This window comes from Mustela putorius, unplaced genomic scaffold, assembly GCF_011764305.1.
Source record: "Mustela putorius furo isolate JIRA1106 unplaced genomic scaffold, ASM1176430v1.1 tig00003834_pilon_pilon_pilon, whole genome shotgun sequence".
NCBI lineage: Eukaryota > Metazoa > Chordata > Mammalia > Carnivora > Mustelidae > Mustela > Mustela putorius.
In genome coordinates this window covers 28,702,485-28,724,576 of record NW_025421987.1, presented here as the reverse complement: position 1 = coordinate 28,724,576, position 22,092 = coordinate 28,702,485, and the positions used below count along the sequence as shown (strand labels likewise).

Genomic DNA, 22,092 nt, shown 5'->3' with positions numbered 1-22,092 from the left:
TTTTCTCTCCTTGCTTCTCTAATGTAGGACAATTTGGGGCAGAGTTAAGTCAATAAAATACACTTTTACAGTCTAGTCCTAAAGAAGCCTTTAAAGTACTCCATAAAACTTTCTATAAGTCTAATGTATTTAGTTGCAGGATTTAAGTTTGTAAAGTAGACTCCCTAAGCTTCCTTCACCAAAAAAACTGGTAGAAGTTCAGGTCTTGACTTGTGTAAAATGAGTTAAACAAGTTAAGACACATCAGCAAACCAAAGGAGAAGTATGTTAGATGGATTCTTCCCCTCTTGGATTGTTTTTCAAGGAAACTAAAAATTTACTTAGTCTGTAACTTAAAAGGGACATGGGGTCTCTTTATAACATTTTACTTAGGAGTCTAAGATATTACTGGGCTTAGAGATTTATTATTTGAGTTGTTTTTCAATTTCACCAGTTTAAACTTACCTCTAAATTGCTTCACTTTGCAACATTCCAATACTTTCTTACATGTTGGGATATTGATCTGGAGACAGGGTTATGAGTAACCAGTTAAGCAGTGAGTGGTAAGGAAAAGACAGGTTGTGGTGTGCACCACTGCCCATCTCAGCAATAAGTTTAGAACACTACAACCTTTTCAATTGTTTAGAGATCTATATCTCTTGTTGAGCAAACCATGCACTTCATGTTTGTTGAGCTTCAATTTGATATTCTCCTGCTCAATGGGGAAGCTGACAGGCTATATCATTTTGAATTATTAGGGTAATACAAATACCTAAAATCTTGTTTGCTCTAAATATCTGAGCAAGCCAGACTTAACTGACTTAAGAATTTTAATTTTTAATTACTATGATATTTTCTAAATAGGAGGAACTCAAGAGTAGAAATCAGATTTGGGACAAAAGTTGCAGGCCTGCTTGGAAGCTACTTAGAAAAGAAATCACACTGTTTTTATATGACATGTTTAAAGTTATCTTTGTGAGAAAAGCACATGGTTTTAATATAGATTGCATGTTTATTTGGGGAGGTATGATAAAGTCTTTAGAGACTATTGGGACTTGACTGTCCCTTCCATCAAGTCATGCTTTGGCATTGTAGGGGAGGAAAAATAATTTTCCTACTACCCTTCTAAGTTCTCAAAGACAGATTAACAAAAGAGAAACAAATAGAAGTTTATTATCATGTATACTTTATGTATACATAGAAGATATCCGGGGTGGGAGGGAATGAATAACTCTTTGAGGTGGCTTAGAATTCAGACTTACATACCATCTTAATAGGGAAAGGTGGGGGTGGGGAATGTAGCCCTCTGAGGGAACAGTAAATATTTTTTAATAAATACAAATGATCCCTTAGAAGCACAGGCGTGACAGTTTGTGACAAATTTTCTCTGGATGTGATGTGACTTCTAGTCTCCTGTCCTATAATGAGTCAATCCCCCTGAATGATATAACTCCATGGGAGGAGATTTTTACTAACTGAGTTCCCTTTAGAGGATCTGTCTTTAGACAGATAAGTGGGATTGAGAGACAGCCTTTTTCTGCATGTGCTGTTTTTCAAGATTCTGCAAATAAAAATAATCAATATATGAAAGCAAAATATTTTGAAGTAGTGTGTCCCACACTCCTAGAATCATATTTTGGGTTGACATGTTCTTCTATCCTTCGGCATTAACTCTGAAAACTGATAAACTTGCCAATATAACAAGGTGGGTGTGACAAATTAAATAAATCTTTTGCATCTTTTACAAATATCCCTTTAGAAGCCTTCAAGTTTAAACTACATTTATGTTTTTTTCATCATCCAGTATGTTATCTACCCTACCATCATCACATAATTCTAATAATTCTCAATAATTCTTCCTTCAATCAGCATCAGAAAACCATGACACTCAAAATCTCATCTAAGAATATAATCATTAAATTTTGTTGCACTACCTAAAGGCCTGGCAAGATAAATTATATTAAAAGTGACCATCTGAGAATATGCCATCCATCTGATTCATAGGTTATATATTAAACTCAAACCTATCTTTGGATCAAGATACAGAATCATAAAGCTATAGAAATGGACCACATTTACCTACACCCATGCACAATCATTTTCTCTGAGTTATGCCTCAATATTCAGCCCTAAATTTATACCTAGGGTCCAAATGAGGAAAAAAAAAAAAAAAAACATGAAGCATGCTGCCACGGTACTATAAAATCAAAGAAGAATTATTGCCATTTAGATTATTCAGGGCCTCTCACGTTGATATTTTTAGAATAGGATATGGCTTGGGGTTGCTTGGACATGGCAAGGACACGGTTTAACCTAGAACTGTGTTCATTTAAGGTAGCTTAAAAAAATAGTAAATTTCTTTTAAAATTTGAGTCAAGATGACAGGCCAACCATATGTGCTGATCCTTTTTGCCTCTGAAAAATTTACTAAACTAAAGGGAATAAAACATAATAACTGAAACTGAGTAGTGATAATCCCAGGGCATACAAGCTCCATTATTATTTCATAAGGGCCAGCCTTCTTCATTTACTTAATTACCTGCCAGAGTCATACGGACATTTGAGTGTACAGACTGTCCACGACAAGGAAGGAATCACAAAGGGGAGGTATTACAACAAAATGATGGTGCAAGGGAAAGAAGAAGCTGTTCAGAAAAGTAAGTGTGGAAAGAGATACAACTGAGGTGGAGGTTGGGTTTCTAAATGTCAAGACAAAGATAGGACTTGGGAGTAAAACTAGGAATGCTAATTAAGAGGCAAGGTCCCACTTCTTTATATCATCAGCTGGCACCAAGATATCTATTGCTTGGACCAAAAAAATTAAAAGTCCCTTCTCTAAAGGATTTATCAAGCACCAAAAGTGTCAAATCTGACTTTTTTTTTTTTAAACAGTTATAACAGTCACATGTCTTCCCAGTTGTTCTAAAGTAAACTTATCAAAAGCCCCAACTGAACTTTGATATGGCTTATATTGTTTTATTTTAAAATACGAATTGACAGCAAAGTGTAATGAGATCTTTGAGGCAAGTCTGCCATGCAAAACTAATGTCAAACAGAAAAATGTTATTCCAGAGGAACTGTATATAATTTAGAGAGTAGAAGAAAACATTAAAATAACAGAAATAATATTCTCAGAAATGAATGAGTAAATATGAAAATAAAGGTGATACATGGCAGATGGACATATTGTGGCAGGAGGGGGAAATCCAATAATATCTGTTGAAATTAAAAAAGATAACATCTTTCTAAAAGTTGATAAAAATCACTGAGAAATAAAAATCTTATATTACCAAAAAAACCTAAAAAAGACAGAAAATGAGAGAAGATATGAAAGATATAAAGATTATATCAGGTCCAATAGCTAACCAACTAGAGATCAGATGATACAACCAAAGTGGACAGAGATAAGAAGATCATCAAAGGGGAAATGAGTGAAAATAGCTCAGAATTGAAGGACATGATCTCAGGATTGAAGCACTAGACTAAGGGCTCAACATAACGAATGGAAAAACACCCATATCTAGACACTTCATTGGGAAAGTGGCATTCTGCAGTGCCAAAGATAGAAAATTCAAAATGCTTCTGGGGGAGGGGATTAAACGTTACCTCTACATGAAGGAAAGTGACAAGCAGAAGACTTACCATCAATACTAAATGCCAGAAAGGGATACACCAATGCTTTCAAGATATAAGAGAAAATGTCCTAGATTTTAGCTTTGAATCAAGAGCCAGTCTAGATTGTTAGAGCAGGAAAATCAGTTTGTGCTTAAGGATCATGGTCTCCAAGAAAGGGGGTCAAGAAAGAATATATAATGTAAATAATATTTTTAAAATGACAGGATACAAAAGAAAAGAGTGAAAAAAGGGGAGCAGGGCATTTCAATGTACAAGAGCCTGATGGGCTTTTCAATTTACCGTTCTCATACAGTCAAAATAATGTGCAAATGTGTATTAGCTTTCAAAATTTAATCCACAGGCAAAATAGAAAATATGTATGTTATAAAATGGAATATGTTTTCATCAACCTTAATTTTGTAAAAGCAAAAATGACAGAAGATGGAAAATGAGGGAGAACAGAAAAGAAGGGCCTGGGTGCTAAATTCCTCATCTTATAAAGTGTGAAGTCAGAGATACAGCTTACATTTGACACAGAAGAAAAATGATGAAAATACATAAATTAAAATTAGAAAAGTAGCCAGTAGAGGATTAAAAAATAATAATGTAATTTAATGAAAGGATGGAGGAAATGATGGGGTAGAGTGGATGGCTACCTCCTTGCTATCACGGCAGAAAATAAATAGAAGATGTCAGGAAATAATTCATCAAGAAATAACAGAATAATCATATTATTTAGAAATGCTAAGATGACAACTGGGACAAGCAGCTGAAAGAATTGGAAATGGATACTTCTGGAGAGGAATACTGGAGTAGGTAGTTCTTATTTTCATGATAAATGATTCTTTTTAAAAATTGTATTTTCTTTCATTTAAATTCAATTAATTAACATATAGTAAATTATTAGTTTCACAGGTAGAGTTCACTGATTCATAGGTTGCATATAACACCCAGTGCTCATTCCCTCATGCCCTCCTTAACATCCATCACCCAGATACCCTAATCCCCCAACTCCCTCCCCTCCAACAACCCTGTTTATTATATAACTTTATTTTTTAATAGTTGTGTGCATAACAACTAAAAAATAAAAGACTAATTCAATACCTGTAACTGCAGAACTCTAATAATAAAGATACTAACATTTAATATATTAACCTCCTAAATACTATGGTTTCAATTTATCTGTCTTGTATCCATTTACTTCTGAAGGTTAGTGTGTGTCTTTGAAACCAACACACTATTTTTTAGACATAATTTTATCTAACACATTTTAAAAATATCTAGGAAGACACAACCTCTTAGGTTCTGAAATTGCTGATTAAAAATGAGTTTCCAAAAGCAAATGTACCTTCCCTCAAGAATTTTACAAACGATTTCAGAAAATACAAAGATAAATTCACCTACGATGATGAAATAATGAGAAATACTTATAAGAGTGGATTTATAGAATTATAGAATGGGGAATAACCCTTGGGTAGTTCCTGAAGGAGAAGTTCTCAAACTTGGCTACACAACAGAATAGCCTCTATTATATATATATATATATATATATATATATTATATATTATATAATATATATATAATTAATATAATATAATATATATATTATATTATACACACACACACCCTATTAACTTCCTGGGGTCCCATGTGCAGGTTTTTAAAAATAGCATCCAAGCAATTTAAAGTATCACTGAGATTGAGAACCTCTGTCCTAAAAGGAGGGGCTATTGTTTAGTGTTTTCATAAGGAATTGCTTCCCAGCATTTCTGGGATAACAGAAGTTTCTTTGAAATCAGGAGAAAAAACAGGAAAAATTAGGGTAATTGTCTTGAAAGAGTCAAAACGTAACAAGCAGTGTAGAAACACAACTGGTTTAAAAGAATCCACTTATCAAGTGGAAAGCAGGAGCAGGAAACAGTGACAGGAGACTTAAAAGTTGAGGTTGAGCACTTTTTCATGTGTCTCTTGGCCATCTGGATGTCTTCTTTGCAGAAATGTCTGTTCATGTCCTCTGCCCATTTCTTGATTGGATTATTTGTTCTTTGGGTGTTGAGTTTGCTAAGTTCTTTATAGATTCTGGACACTAGTCCTTTATCTGATATGTCGTTTGCAAATATCTTCTCCCATTCTGTCAGTTGTCTTTTGATTTTGTTAACTGTTTCCTTTGCTTTGCAAAAGCTTTTGATCTTGATGAAATCCCAATAGTTCATTTTTTCCCTTGCTTCCCTTGCCTTTTGCGTTGTTCCTAGGAAGGTGTTGCTGCGGCAGAGGTCGAAGAGGTTGCTGCCTGTGTTCTCCTCAAGGATTTTGATGGATTCCTTTCACACATTGAGGTCCTTGATCCATTTTGAGTCAATTTTTGTGTGTGGTGTAAGGAAATGGTCCAATTTCATTTTTCTGCATGTGGCTGTCCAATTTTCCCAGCACCATTTATTGAAGAGGCTGTCTTTTTTCCATTGGACATTCTTTCCTGCTTTGTCGAAGATTAGTTGGCCATAGAGTTGAGGGTCTATTTCTCGGCTCTCTATTCTGTTCCATTGATCTATGTGTCTGTTTTTGTGCCAGTACCATGCTGTCTTGATGATGACAGCATCATCAAAGTGCTCCATATCACTCGGCATCAGGGAAATGCAAGTCAAAACCACAATGAGATATCACCTCACACCAGTCAGAATGGCTAAAATAAACAAGTCAGGAAATGACAGATGCTGGCGAGGATGCGGAGAAAGGGGAACCCTCCTACACTGTTGGTGGGAATGCAAGCTGGTGCAGCCACTCTGGAAAACAGCATGGAGGTTCCTCAAAATGTTGAAAATAGAACTGCCCTATGACCCAGCAATTGCACTATTGGGTATTTACCCTAAAGATACAAACGTAGTGATCCAAAGGGGCACGTGCACCCGAATGTTTATAGCAGCAATGTCCACAATAGCCAAACTATGGAAAGAACCTAGATGTCCATCAACAGATGAATGGATCAAGAAGATGTGGTATATATACACAATGGAATACTATGCAGCCATCAAAAGAAATGAAATCTTGCCATTTGTGACAACATGGATGGAACTAGAGCGTACCATGCTTAGCGAAATAAGTCAAGCAGAGAAAGACAACTATCATATGATCTCCCTGATATGAGGAAGTGGTGATGCAACATGGGAGCTTAAGTGGGTACGAGAAGAATAAATGAAACAAGATGGGATTGGGAGGGAGACAAACCATAAGTGACTCTTAATCTCACAAAACAAACTGAGGGTTGCTGGGGGGAGGGGGTTTGGGAGCAGGGGGTGGGATTATGGACATTGGGGAGGGTATGTGCTTTGGTGAGTGCCGTGAAGTGTGTAAACCTGGTGATTCACAGACCTGTATCCCTGGGGATAAAAATATATGTTTATAAAAAATAAAAAATTAATAAAGACTAAAAAAAAAAAAAAAAGTTGAGGTTGACATTTTTCAGAACCAAACAGGAACAGGAGTGGAGTTCCTGACCTAGTCCAGCAGTATTGTTCATGGCTATAACCATGTTGTACATGTGTTTTCATAGCCTTGTTAGCTACTAACAGTGAGTCATGCTTGCAAATAAAGTAAATATTAATATGACTATGTTCATAGTATAGTTTAAACAAATCTTATGAGTAATCTCCTAAGAAATAGCAAGTTTAGGAAGTAAAATAAATCCTTACGTTGGCAATTTTGGCACATGATGCTATGTAGTGAGGGATGGTCAATTTGCTACGATTCAGAATGTTACCATATTTGAATACAATCCAGTATTCTTCACTAGTGTTTACCATGTTTGAATATGTACTATATAGGCTACAGGGCTTTACAAATGCTACTAAATTTAAACTTATTTCATTTGTATTTGTAATAATTTGCTTATATACCCATAAAGACAATGAAGAATGTTGGAAATATTTTAAGGATCATTTATGATTCATAGAATTCCCGAGTATTCCAATTTCTCATTGGCAAATCCCAAAGATTTGTGATCTGTCAGGAATTTAGAAACATCACACCTTTCCTTTATACTGAAAGTTCTTGTAGTACCAATTGTGGGCGAGTGCTTTAAAAAAAATCAAAATTCTTCACACTCCTTTCAAGTGAGAAGGACTTGATGAATGAAGGCAGTGGGTTTTGGGAAGAGGGATGCCTGTGTGTTGTGAGGGCAGGAGCTGTGTTGACAGAGCATTGGTATTAGACCAAGTAGGAAACAGCTGCATAACTGTAGGAAAAGGTCTGCATGGGTGCAGACCCAAATGAAGAAACTGAGGCAGGAAAACACCAACCCGTCCTTCTGAATTCACAGAACTGAAAGAAAATATGTATAAGCTTTATCTCCTGGTGCTCCATTTAGTTGGCTTTTCTTTTCTCACCATTTCTATAATAAAGTAATCTTCAGTTCAAACCTCACAAGAGTGTCCTAACAAGAGTCCCTTTATGTGTTAAGAAAGAGGTGGCCATACCTGTAGCAGAGAAACATCCATCCATTCTTCGATGATGTTCCCTCTTCTCCATTGAGTTTGTAATTAACTTTTAATTAAAATTTTAATGAAATTTGAGATAGAGAATAAGAGTAGAGGTAATTAATATTTCATATTAAAAACATTAGTACGGAAAAAAAGTTGGTGAGTCTTATTTTCTTTTCTCAAATCCTGGCAATCAAGATAACCTACTGTGTTTATCTTGTCACCTTGTCCATCAAGAATCTAAACACTGAATACTACAATTAGTCACAGTAAATGTAGTTAGGCATTTGTTTAGTGTAACTGATTTACCCTCCTTTTCTTACATATTCTGATAGTTCTGCTTCCAGTGTTTATCACAGTTCTGTGGTTTATGCTAAGCCACCTCAGTGGGGTACAAGGAGTAGATGAGAACACACATTTGTTGAAAATAAAATATTCCATACTTTACTTAATACTCACAATAACCCTATGAGCTTTGTATGATTATTCCCATTTTGTGGACGATAAAACAGATTCAGATGGGTTTAATGCCTTTGGAAAGCAAATAAAAGCTAATTATCTATAAATTCAGAGCTGGGATTTAAACCTAGAAATTTCTTATTGCAAAGCCCATACTCTTTCCACAGTACCACAACACCATTTTCCTATCAGAGAATTAATGAAGGATATTTACCTGTTTGTGATTATGGTATTACTAGAGTCAACAAATGTGCTCTCCTTCCCACACACTCCCACACTGTCCTATGCACACATCAAAAAATAGCTGAGCAAAGACAAAGTACAGGAAAAAACAAAACATTCACATAACTGGTTCTGAGCCCCTGCTTGACGCGTGCTAGAATGACATTTTTGTTCACTCTCAAATCAACCTAGGAAAGGATAAGTGGTCATTAGGCCCAGGGGACCATGCAAAGCAAGAAAGAGGGTGAGGGTCCCCCAGTTTATGCCTTCTGAAATCAGAGAGGGAGGACTAGGATGTGAGGTAATAACAGAGGTTTCCCTAAAATTTTGGCATATGAGAATACTGAAACCTTTTTGAATTTTCTCTACCAATGTTGTGAATCTACCCAAAAAGAGCAAAAATTGGAAATTTTACCACTCTATTGCTATCCTGCCAAAACTGAAAGTGATTATTAAACTTTGAGAGAGAACAATTAGAATGGGTGAATGTACAAAATTAAACTGTTGGTAAATAAGCCTGAAATGTAAGTTAAGGGACTATGAAATATAAATTTGCTACAAATGAAACTTCTCCAGGTTCTGACTAGTATAGTCTCTGTCTAGGGACTGGAGCGGAAAACACATTCACATATAGGTTCAATTATCCTTCACATTACTAGAAAGATACTCTAAGGTAGATACTAGAGCAACTTGCTAGCTATGATAATGGCACAATGAAAGCAAATGCTATTAAACAAAATGAAACATTATAAACTATTGTAATTAGAAAAGCACATTTTAAGTAATCCATAGAAGTTTTTAAAATGATAAAACTATTCTTATAGGACTTACAGCTCCATTTGTCCTTTCCCCCCGAGCTGGCAAACTCATCCAACTACTTATTTATTTATTAAAGTGTTTTAGTCAAGGGAGCTGCTCCATTGTCACATTTCATTAAAGGTGGTCTTGAGCTGAGCACAACAGAAGGAGGTCAACATAGCTCTGCAGAGCTCCCCTACAATTAGACACTCACTAAAATGAAATGATTCTGTCACTGATTAAATAGAATTTTATAACTAAATAGACTCCACTTACACTAGTCAAACTGATGGGCAAAAATACGTTCTTCTGCCTTATTCAGCATTAGTAAGTCCCTGTTTGCCTTCCAGATTTTTCATCTTGCTGCTTTTAAACATTTTTTTTTAATTTGTAATTTGTTTTCTCTATATCTAGAGCAATCATATATTTTTAAAGTACTCTATAAGGAAGGCTCAATCATTTTTTCCTGGTTCCTCTGAAAAGTGGTCAATAGTATCCTTTCATTTCCAAGTGGAGAAGAGGGCACATGAAGTTTAAGAGAATTGATCAAGGTCCAGTTATAGGAATAATTTATGAATGGATGTTTTTAAAATTTTGGATGCTATAAAAAGAGTTTAAAAGAAAGCAATGTGTGAAATGAAGCTATTTGATTCTTCCTTTAATAAATATGGTTGGCATAATATCTCAGAACCAAGAAGCCGAAGACAGATACATGACAATGTGAAAAATATAGGATTAACAATCAAATCAACTTCCAGCAACTTCAAAGAACAAAATGAAATGTAGTCCCTACCACACAGCCATGGTTTGATTTAGGAGCCACATACCCACATGGCTGCCATTTATGTATTTACGCATTTGATAGTTTTGCAAGTCAATGCATAGAATACATTATATATAACTTACATTGGTCTATCAATATTATCAGCTTTGGCACATAGAACCAGGGATTATTATTGAATTTTTTTTATTGTGAGGAATAATTAATAAAATGGTATACAATAAAGGACCTCACAGAAGCAGTGACTCACCCATCTAAATATGGACTTCATATTTCAGTATGATCTTCATTACGCATCTCAGAGAAGTCTTGTTGTGGATATCCTGTAAGACACTCTCAAACCAACCAGCCCCAATTCTTCTGTAAGCAAGTAAAGGCAACAAAGAGTTCTGTAAATTATTGACAGGGAGTTTTCAATGACTCTAATCCAGACACTGTTCAGCAATTCTATAGCTCAAGTTAAAACAAAACAAGGAAAAAAAAAAAAAGGTCACGTAAGAAAAAGCAATGATAGAGTTTTTTAGATCATTCATTCATTTGTCTATTGTATTGTAAGCACAGACTAGGTGTCAGAGATAGCATGGAGAGAGACAACAGGTTGGTCTTGCCTTGCTGGGGCTTACCATTGATTGTCAGAGAAATACTCCTTAATTGCTTTTAATTGTTTTTGAAATTGGGGATAGACAACAATATGTAACAAAGGCAAAATTTCCTTTGTAAGTCATCAGGTACTGAATCTCTGAATCCAGTCAGTATGATCTCTGGCAAGTTACTTAACTTCTATATCCTTAGGGTCCTCACAGTAAAATGAGAGAAATAATTGCACCTATCTTAAAGGGTTATTGTGAGATTAAATGAATAAACAATGTAAAACACAATGTAGAACAAACAATGTGTAGCATTTAGTAGGACTTAATAAACGTTAGCAATTTACTATTTTGGGAGTTATGATTTTTATTATAATTTTTCTAACTTGTATCCTTACGTGGTGAGAGAAAAACTCAGAAAAGACAGTAAATAACCTCAATGTCATAAAGCCCTGGCAAGTAAAGAGTGAGCTCATTAACAGAAACCCTAAGTCAGGGCTTTACAGTGTACAGGGTAAGTTTTACCCACGATAGAATTGGGCAGGTCTGCTCTGGATAACCGGTGGCCCTTAGCAGTCAAGAATTATTTGCATAGGGCACCCAGAAGCACTTTTAGGGGTAGAAAGTAACTGATCATTGGAAAAGAGAGAGTTGAGCCCACAAATTTGGTTTAGCAGACCTTGCTGGTTTAGCCTAGCAAGGCTACTGGACTAAGAAAAGGACAGGGAGGTGATGCTGCGCAATGTAATTATCTTCTCAAATTGCTCTTCAGTCCCATCTTCAGGCTCTCAATCCAATCTTAGAATGAAGTATCCTAAAAGGAGGAGTAAAAATAAATCTTATCTCTCCAAGTTGGATCTCCATGAGAAAGTGCAAGGTGTCAGCATCATCAGCATCAGCAAATCCCTCTAAGACATGATGGGTACCATAAACAATATTAAAGTCCTGATGATGATTTTGGCCTGAGAGCCCACAGGAGTTCCTCAACGATAAACCAGAGCTGAACAGGGCATCCCAGCAAAGACCACAGTGTGACCAAGAGCACTGGTTCCCAGAGGTCATATGAAACACATTTCTTAAGAAACCCAATACATTTGTTTTTTTTTTTTTTAATTTTTTTTTTTAAAGATTTTATTTATTTATTTGACAGAGAAATCACAAGTAGATGGAAAGGCAGGCAGAGAGAGAGAGGGAAGCAGGCTCTCTGCCGAGCAGAGAGCCCGATGCGGGACTCGATCCCAGGACTCTGAGATCATGACCTGAGCCGAAGGCAGCGGCTCAACCCACTGAGCCACCCAGGCGCCCAAAACCCAATACATTTGAGTGAAGAATCTAAGCATTTCTAGATTTTTCTGCAAAGCAGGCATTAGCTTATCCATAAAAATACTCATTTGTGTGTGTTACTTGATGCTATTGTGTGGTTTAGGGTAGTCTAACTCTATCGTCCTTTAAAAAGCACTTTAGAATTTTTTAATGGGTAGACATTTTAAAAATTATTATTAAAGTGTTTCAATTTCCAGCATTATTTTGGAAATAGCAATATTTTTCTCACTTATTTTCAATAAGAATAAACCTTACCTGGGAAGTAAAAAGTGTTTCATGTTATTTTTATAGAAGATAAGGCTTACCCTCATGTAGTAATTCCCTATCCTGCATCATTTTTTGCACACTGATAATACTACTTTTAATTTGGGCTGTGGTTTAGCAACTATAAGCACAAAAGATATTGCTTTCTAATACTTGTCTCCAGGGTAATATAAATTAATCCAGGATATAGACTCCATCCTTGAGCAAGAGATGGTTAATTCTAGGCTAGGGAAGTTTGAAAGTTAAAATTAGATACTCTCAGTTCAGTGCCTAGCTTTTGGTCTCCTGCCAAACTGAATGATTTTTTAAGTCAGTGAATTTTTAACAAACATGCTGAAACATAGTTCCCAGCAAGCAATGTCCTTCAAAAAAGTTCATATATTTGAGAACTAACTACTTATTTTGATGAAGGTTGTTACTTAAGCCTTGATTAGAATTAATTTTGAAATTTTTTCAGAGCTATTATATAAACTATACAAAATACCACATTCATCAATATAAATTATATGGTTCCATTCTGATCCTTAATCTAACAATTCTGTTTAGTCCAGAATCACTTTTAGCCTCTTCCTAAGCACAGAACCCACCAAAATAAGAATAATCTTCGCTGAAGTTTTTAGGAGGAAATTCCCTCAAGGACATGCCTAACAAAAGTTGCAACAAGGGGCGCCTGGGTGGCTCTGTGGGTTAAAGCCTCTGCCTTCAGCTCAGGTCATGATCCCAGAGTCCTGGGATTGAGCCTCACATCTGGGTCTCCGCTCTTTGGGGAGCCTGCTTTCTCTTCTCTCACTCTGCCTGCCTCTCTGCCTACTTGTGATCTCTGTCTGTCAAAAATAAATAAAATCTTAAAAAAAAAAAGTTGCAACAAGATCTTGAGCAGTAATAAAATAGTTACATATGTTAAAATCTCCTGATAAATTTTTTTAAAGATTTTATTTATTTATTTGACAGACAGAGATCACAAGTAGGCAGAGAAGCAGGCAGAGAGAGAGAGGAGGAAGCAGGCTCCATGCTGAGCAGAGAGAGCCCGATGCAGGGCCTGATCCCAGAACCCTGGGATCATGACCTGAGCTAAAGGCAGAGGCTTTAACCCACTGAGACACCCAGGTGCCCCTCTCCTGATAAATTTTAAAGAGACCACTTTCTCATTTGTACAAACTTAAATATATGCATTATAGAATTCATGTAATTTATAACTTTCTATCAGAAACATGAGCATCAGCAAGGTTACAAGAAGAAATTGTGTTTTGGAGTTAGTCATTTTGAAAATTATGACAAAACAATTCTAAAGATAGTCAATTACCTTATTTTAGCCTTTTGTAAAAACTTTTTTTTTTTCCTGTGATTAAGTTTTGCAGTCAGATATTTTCAGGTAAAAGAAAAAGTCAAACTAATAGCATTCTATGAGCTCTAGGCTTCTCTCCACAGCCCTCTTCTTGGTTTCAGGTTTGGTATATTAGATTTTGCTAGTGGGTTCTCTGTACATTCTGGTCTTTCTAAGGTAAACTTGTCATTTCCTGGGTAGCTTGAGTTAGTTTTAAGTTTTATAGTTTTCTTTTATTTCTAAAAATCTTGACACAGAGAGACTCAAGTAGACTAAAAATCAAGCTATGAAAGTTATATTTTATCAATATATTAAATGAATTTCTCAATCAGTCTTAATGGGAACATGATTCCCTCAACTGGAATACAGCATATGTACTGATCTATTTTAGTCAGTAAATTTAGAAAGTCGTATTTCTTATGAAAGCCACATTTTCTTAGAAAGAGACCCATTCACGAAGGACTTGAGAAGATGTTACTCCAAAGAAGATACACAAATGGCCAACAGGTACTGAAAAATTTGCTCAACATCCCTAATAATTATAGAAAGAAATGCAAATCAAAATCAAAATGAGATATCACTTCCCATCTGTTAGAATGACAATTATCAAAAGACAGAGAGAACAAGTGCTGGCAAGGTTGTGAAGAAAGGGGAGCCCCTGTGCTCTCTTGGTGGAAATGTAAATTGGTGTAGACACTATGGGAAAGAGTATGGAGGTTCCTCAAAAAATTAAAAATAGAACTACCATATGATCCAGAAATCCCACTTCTAGGTCTATATCCAAAGAAAATGAAATTATTATCTCAAAAATAAATCTGCACCTCCATGTTCATTGCAACATTATTCATAATAGCCATGATATGAAAACAATCTAAGTGTACATCAGTGGATGAACTTTAGAGATAGATAGATACAGATATAATCATGTATAATGAAATATTGTTCAACAATAAAAATGAATTATATAGGGGCACCTGGGTGGCTCAGTGGGTTAAAGCCTCTGCTTTCGGCTCAGGCCATGGTCCCAGGGTCCTGGGATTGAGCCCCACCTGGGCTCTCTGCTCGGCAGGGAGCCTGCTTCCCTCTCTCTATGCCTGCCTCTCTGCCTGCTTGTGATCTCTGTCAAATAAATTAAAAAAAATTTTTTTTAATGAATTATATATAATTATATATATAATGAAATATTATTGAATAATAAAAAAGTAGAAAATCTTGCCATTTATAACAGCCTGCGTGAACTTAGAGAGCATTATGTAAAGTAAGACAAAGACAGCTACTATATGCTCTCACTTATATGTGGAACCTAAAACACACACACTCATACACATACAAAATCAAGTTCATAGAAACAGAAGTTGGATTTGGTGGTTGCCAGGAGGAGGGGGTTGAGGATGGGGAGATGGGTGAAGATGGTCAAAAGGTTCAAACTTCCAGTTATAAGATGACTAGGTTTTGGGGATCTAATATACAACATGGTAAATATAGTTAACAATACCATATTATATACTTGAAAGTTGCTAATGGATCTTAAAATAGATCTTAAATAGAACTTTAAAAGTTCTTAACAAACAAACAAAAAAAAATAGTAACTCTGTGGACTGATGGATATATTAACCAACCTTATTGTGGTAAACATCTCACAATTTATATGTATATCAAATCACCATGTTGTACACCTTAAACTTATGTAATGTTACATGTCGATTATATCTCATCAAAGCTAGAGGAGGAAAGTAAGTAAGAAAGGGGAACCTTCATGTGCAATGAGGAGAAATAATAACTTAAGCATCTGGCACAGTCCTTGCATCATACTGTTTGTGATAAAGTTTTATCACAAATACCAAGATCACCACCATCTGCCCATGAAAGTCAGTGGATTCTGGCTGCACACACAAAAGCAGAGGATGGCCACATCAGGGCTAATCTACTATTGACATATGGAAGATGCATGAATGCAGCCCCTTGATGATCAAGAAGGAAGCAGGAGCTGGAAGACTACCAAAAGCAAACAGCTTTCCCTCGCTCTGCAGGCATCAACGCAAAATAAATCACTCCTGAGATGGTGATTAATGTTTTATATTTGTCTACTTCTCCTTCCAATAAAATTAAATTAACATACATCTAGTTACTTATGAGACCAAGTTCTTACTGCCTTCTCCAAGGCTAGTTTACTATTTATGAATGTGGTTAGTTGTTGTGCTTTTTGCATCTCTTTAATGGCCTTGATAATGGTGAAGACATTAGTAGTCATTGTGTTTCCTCCATTTACTGGTCTTTATCTTAGACTCCCCTGGGGTGGGGTGTGTGGTCATCTGACAGACCCATTCTTGTGCTTCCCACTCTGTTTGCTTCCAATGGCTGATGAGGTATATATAGTTCCTACTGCTTCTAACAGAGCAGCTCCACATGAGCTGTGCTATTCTCAGCTGACATGTCGATCTGGAGCTGAACTTGTATAAATATCTAGTATAGAATGTCAAGAGCTATTCTGCCTTACCTTTACATAGCTTCAAACACTCTCATTTCACCTACTTGATATTGGCATTGAATCATAACTCACCTTCACCAAATACTCAATCAGGACTGGATTTTGTTTGCATATTTCCATACCGAAATGGTGATGTGTAGATGTCCTCAATGTTAATAATGGCCATGAGCCTTATTCCTTGGTTCTCTGTCTGGAGTGTTTGAGGTAATGATGTAAGTAATGTGAAAAAATGATGTTAAAATACAAGTCTGGCAAAGTCCCAGGTCCTTTCCTCCATATCTCAGTGATCTAGTTATGATCTTCACTCTCTCTAAATCTTGGTTTCTTCATCTATAAAATAATTGTCTGCCTTATAGTGTGGTTCTGGTATGAACCAAGATCATTCAGATAAAATACCTAATACATGGTAAGTAAACACTTGACAAATTGCAGCCACCATTAAACATTTTTAATCTCACAACTCCTAATATATTAATACATTGAAAAATTCTAGAAAATTAATTTTATAGCTTCTAATATATTGATAAATTAGTAAACTCTATAACTTTAATTCATCATGCTAAATATATGATATGTGAATTCATTTTGTATTTCCTCAACAGTCACTTAATTTACACAAAAATTAATTAAGATTGAATTTTCCTGAATGTGCTTTTAGAAGATAATGGATAGTAGGTATAATGGGGCAGAGAATAGAAACAACTCATAATAAAACATAATTCGCAGATATATCTAGGTGTCATCAACACACGAGTCCCACAAATGCTCAGTTTTATAAAATCCAACCATGACTTAGAACCCATTATGGTGGCAATATATGCATAGTCATTGTAAGCAGAAGATCAAGCTTCTAATTTCATATTAATTCTAACATGTTTGCTTCTATATCAATTTAAGATATATTTTTATATTTTCAGGTACCAGATTTCAATAATATTAGGTTTTACAAAGTTTCCTATCTTTATCCTTCTGTAATATTGAGATTTACTTATGATATTATAAATAATGTAAATAAACATAATTATCATATATGTATATATAATCTATACATAATAATTTGTGCTAATTGAAACACATTGCAGACTGTCAATATAATACATGCACATGAGGTAATTTTTATTAATTTTTTGAAATTGTGAAAAATAATATTTTTTGTACAAAAGAAGGAAGCAGTCAGTAGGTTGACATTCCAATCCCTTCTTCCAGCATATTCTCAGGGCATTTTGAATAGGAGACTGCTATATTCCTCCAGAAAGCTTTTCTTTTTTGGGATATCTTTCCTCCAACTTATGCAGCAACTTAGCTAAAAATATAAGACTATGGACATAATTTTAAGGAACAACAGCTTAGTAACGAGATAGTTTGAGACAATGCTCAGGAAGAGATGAACAATTCTCCTGTTTTATTTATGTTTCATTTTCTTTTGTTTGTTTTTTTTGAGTATAGTTGATGCACAATGTTACATTGGTTTCAGGTGTACAGTATAGTGATCTGATGAGTCTCCATGTTGTACTGTGCTCACCACAAATGTAGCTGCCTCCTGTCATCATACAACGCTATGATAATGCCACTGACTATATTCCCTATGCTGGACCTTTTATTCTCATGACTTTCTCATTCTATAACGGGAAGCCTGTATTTCTCATTCCCCTTCACCCTTTTTGCTCATCTCCTATCTCCTTTCCCTTTGACAACTATTGGTTTTTTTCTCCGTATTTATAGGCTTGACTCTGTTTTTTGTTTGTTTATTCATTTGTTTTGTTTTTTAGATTCCACATGTAAGTGAAATCGCATGGTCTTTGTCTTTTTCTATCTGACTTATTTCATCTAACATAATACTCTCTAGGTCCATCCACATTGTCACAAATGTCAAAATCTTTTTATGGCTAAATAATAGTCCATCATATACATGCATACACATACACACACGGACACCACATCTTTATGCATTCATCTTTATCCATTCAGCTACAACTGTCAAGATATGGGAGCAAACCCAGTGTCTAGTTCTCCCATTTGGAATGAAGGCTAAAGATCCTCCTGAATCAAATTTCATTCCAAAGATAGTACGAGCCTTTGCCTACCAAGGAGCTACACATCTCTGACTTTGGTGAAGAATGGTAGCTATTGATACGCAGACAATGGGCATTATCAGAGAGTGGTGACTTGGTGAAAGAATAGATATATGGACTAGGAAGAGGACAAAATGACAGCAGTAGGGAAGAGGAAAGTGAGCTTTCTCAATGATTCTGTTCTGTGGTAAATTTCAAAAAAAAAGATTGTCTCTATATCAGCACTACATTTGAGTTGCTATGAAATATGAATGGTGTCTCAGCATATGAAGTAAGACATATATTCTCATCTCTAAGGCCTAATTGGCATGGTATAGTTGTTTACTTACAATACGACAGTCAAGTGAGAAATGATGGTAGTGGAACCTGACATAAAACCTACAGAACTGGACAGGCATGGAAATAAGCTTTCAGAGTCTGGGAAGGCAAAACACAGTGGCCAAGGAATCATGCAGTTGTAAGCACAACTGGGTGATTAACAAGCCTTCAATTTCTAAGGGGTATAAAATATGCCAAGAGGCAGGTGAAAAACAGCAATGAGAGAACCCAAGTGGTAGTGATACCCTAAAATCCTCATTGACAATAGACATCAGGACAGGTTGCTAGATGTTAAGAGCTGACCTTCTACCCCAGGACAGAAGTGAGGCTCCCAGGCTTAAAAGGATCTTTGGGGAAGATGCAGGATTTTAGTGTAAAACATGAAATGGCAATCTTCCAGAAGCCCAGGATTATAAATGGATGCACAAAAAGCGATCCTGCCTTCAGTAAATCAGGCATAACAGACCTATTCTCTGTCGGAGGGAACTATGATGTAAGAGTTATATGAAAGTCCCAGTAATCAGAAAAAGGACACACATTCCAGATGAGTCTCCCAGCAAGAATGGTTCAGTGACTGCACCCTCAGTCAAAAGATAAGGAAGGTGAGTCATAGCAAAGTCTCAGCCAAAGTAGAATAGATAGAATGGAGCTTCATAAATTCTTTCCTTATTACCACATGCTTACCAAGCAAGGAATTAGGATATGGTTTATCTGGGAAGAGAGGCATGGTATCTAGGGTTTGAACAACTTGAGGAAATGGGGTGAATCATCTGAATTCTACAAGTGGCAAGATCCAGTGAGTTCACCAGTAGAGAAGCTAGGTGAGCAGAGACCGGAAGATTGAAAAGTGAGTAAATATCAAGGGTGTGACAACTACATAGAGAAAGTGTGTGAGGAATATACTATATAAACTGGGAATATTGGATAGAACGGTGGGTTCGTGCAAGTTGGAAGGAGAAAACCCAAAGGAAACTGAGTCCCCCAAAATAAGCAGAGCTTCAGAACTTCAGTGGTTCTCAAGATAAGTCAAGGCAGACCTCTGCAATGAGGATGGATATGGCATGAACACATTCTCAAAAATCTGCTTAAGAGCTATGGCACGAAAGTAGTGCCCCTTCCCTTCCAGGAACCTTTACAAATTATCCAAAGCCTGCTTCTTGGTTAAACTCTGGTTATCACCTCCCCAGTTTACAATGAAATTAGAGCTTTACCATATTCTCAGGGTCTCCTTGGTGTCACACTGTGTGTGTGTGTGTGTGTGTGTGTGTGTGTGTGTGTGTGTAAAACTGGAGAGAGAAGAAGCAGAGAAAGGCTAGGTAAATTGAAGACTGCCGCTGTATGTAGGATTTTATCTTCTTTAATTTTTGACAATACATTAATCCTATTTATAGAAGTTATCTTGTGTATTGACAGTTTTATGTCAATATTAATGATCAGAGAAACAAAACCATGCTTGAGGGTGGAGCCTGAAAGGCTGTGAAGAAACCAAAGTGGGCACCACCACAGAAGCATTTCGGAAGGAAGAGAACTTCACTGTATTTCAGTGAAGTGCTTATCTTATTTGCCTCTTCTAATTAAAGCACTGAGAAGAAATAGCATTTTTTTTCCAAATTTCTGAGCCCTCATAACTAATAATGCCATGTTAATTATCATTTGAGAAGACAGAAAAACATTTAAGACTCAGTGCTTTTTTTTTCTAACTTAAATTTGTCATTGTTCAAAGGTATCTTTATTTTTATCTATACTGATATTTATTTTTGATATATTATGTCCTTCCTTTAAAATAAAACTATTATGGGTTTTATCAATATTTGCTAATGTGCTGCTGACCATCAAGAAATTAATTAAGTTCACCTGTTTACGCAGGCTATTTTTTCTTTAGAAACTATGGTGTGTCACTGAAAGAATGTTTAAAATAATAGATTTGTGAAAATGTAACAAAAAGGAGACCAAGTTTAGAAATGGAAAAGCCTATTTATTTTAAGGAGAAATGTGAAGAGGGATAAGAAAAACAATTATTGCAGTGATGATCTACAGGAAAGTGCTATATTCTTCTAATTTAAAACAAATAAATATGCATCTAGTCATAGTGTAATCTGGAATGAGAAGAGGATCTTAGGAGAGAGACTGCAGCTAATGCTATTTTCCTTCTAAAGAACTTAGAAAAAGTTGGAAGTGCATACTTAAATATATCAGTCTACATAACAGAAACTAGATCAGAATCTTATGCTTCCTGGAACTGTAAAGTCTCTAATAACACATTTCAGAGAAGAGAATCAAAATGAAACCACACCAGAAAAGGCATATAAGAACTTAATTCACATTAAAGTGTAAAAACAAGAACTGAATGAAGGAGCTTAAAGGAGTAATGAAAACAGAACCTCTACCAAAAGCAAGAGAAGGAAGAATTTTTTGTCAAGGCAAATTCACCTACTTTTACTTATCATTTTGCCCCACGTGGCCCAGATGACCTGAAACTCAGGGATCTTGAGGAGCAATCTGCAATAAGGGTAGACACAATTCACAATGGTTAGATATCTTAACTGCAAATGAGTAATGTTATTTCTGCCCACATATTTATTATTCATTGTCTCTTAACCATGGTAAGTATAAAATCTATCTCTGACATGAAAATATATTTTGTTTATTTTTTAGTAAATACTTCTTACTGTAAAATTCCTAATAAGAAGTTTAGCAGAATTATAGGGTTCAACTTATAGCCATACCAAACTTGAATACACGGCATTTGTATTTTTGTAAGCAATTTAATGTCAAGAGAAGTTTACAATGGCTTCTCAATGAAATGGACATTAGACTTGCCCCACAGGCACAAGGGTAAATTAGGTTGAACAAGGAAATTAGTGGAAAAATAGAGTACAAGTAAATATGAGAAATGTGACTTGTAAAAGTATTAATCTTATTTTCCATGATGCATGGCAACAATTTACTTGCTGAAATAATTGGTCAAGGAATTTGTAAAATGATAAATTTTATTTAAAACTAACAAATAGTTTGAATTATATTGAATTTTGTAGTTGTTCCCTTTTTGGTGGCATACACAAGCAACCAAATCACAGTCTTTATTTCTTAGATAACCCTGATGAATTCTCTTATTTGAGCCTCTTTGCTGCAGAAGGCTTATACAGAATTAGCTAGTAACATGACACAGATTCTACCCAATCATTTTACTAATGGGTATTGACTGGGATGATGTCTGTGTTGCCATATCCTTTAGAGAAAGATTATACCATGACAAGCATGTGTAAGATTTAGATTATTCTTATTTTTGGCTACAAGCATAGTCATCTAGCTTAGCTGCTAAAATACTCAATTCAGACAATTTCTTAGTAGTCACTAAGTAAGGATTCCGAGTTTTCTACTAGCTGTGGG

At 35.6% G+C, this 22,092-nt stretch overlaps 1 protein-coding gene across 7 annotated transcripts in view; it reads right to left on the bottom strand.

The window, feature by feature from the left end:
* ZPLD1 (zona pellucida like domain containing 1) overlaps nucleotides 1–22,092 on the bottom strand; it is a 199,346-nt gene that overhangs the window by 97,503 nt on the left and 79,751 nt on the right. For 3 of the 7 annotated variants that reach the window (XM_013045609.2, XM_045088286.1, XM_045088282.1), the window contains exons 2-5: nucleotides 21,137–21,201; nucleotides 11,593–11,727; nucleotides 10,577–10,686; nucleotides 8,064–8,130 (exon numbers count right to left, since the gene is read on the bottom strand). The exons of 1 other annotated variant lie outside the window; for it this stretch is intronic. The gene's annotated coding sequence lies outside the window, so the exon portion shown is untranslated. The remainder of the gene's footprint in view (nucleotides 1–8,063; nucleotides 8,131–10,576; nucleotides 10,687–11,592; nucleotides 11,728–21,136; nucleotides 21,202–22,092) is intronic. 3 more of the 7 variants (XM_045088284.1, XM_045088285.1, XM_045088283.1) reach the window with 2 other exon arrangements.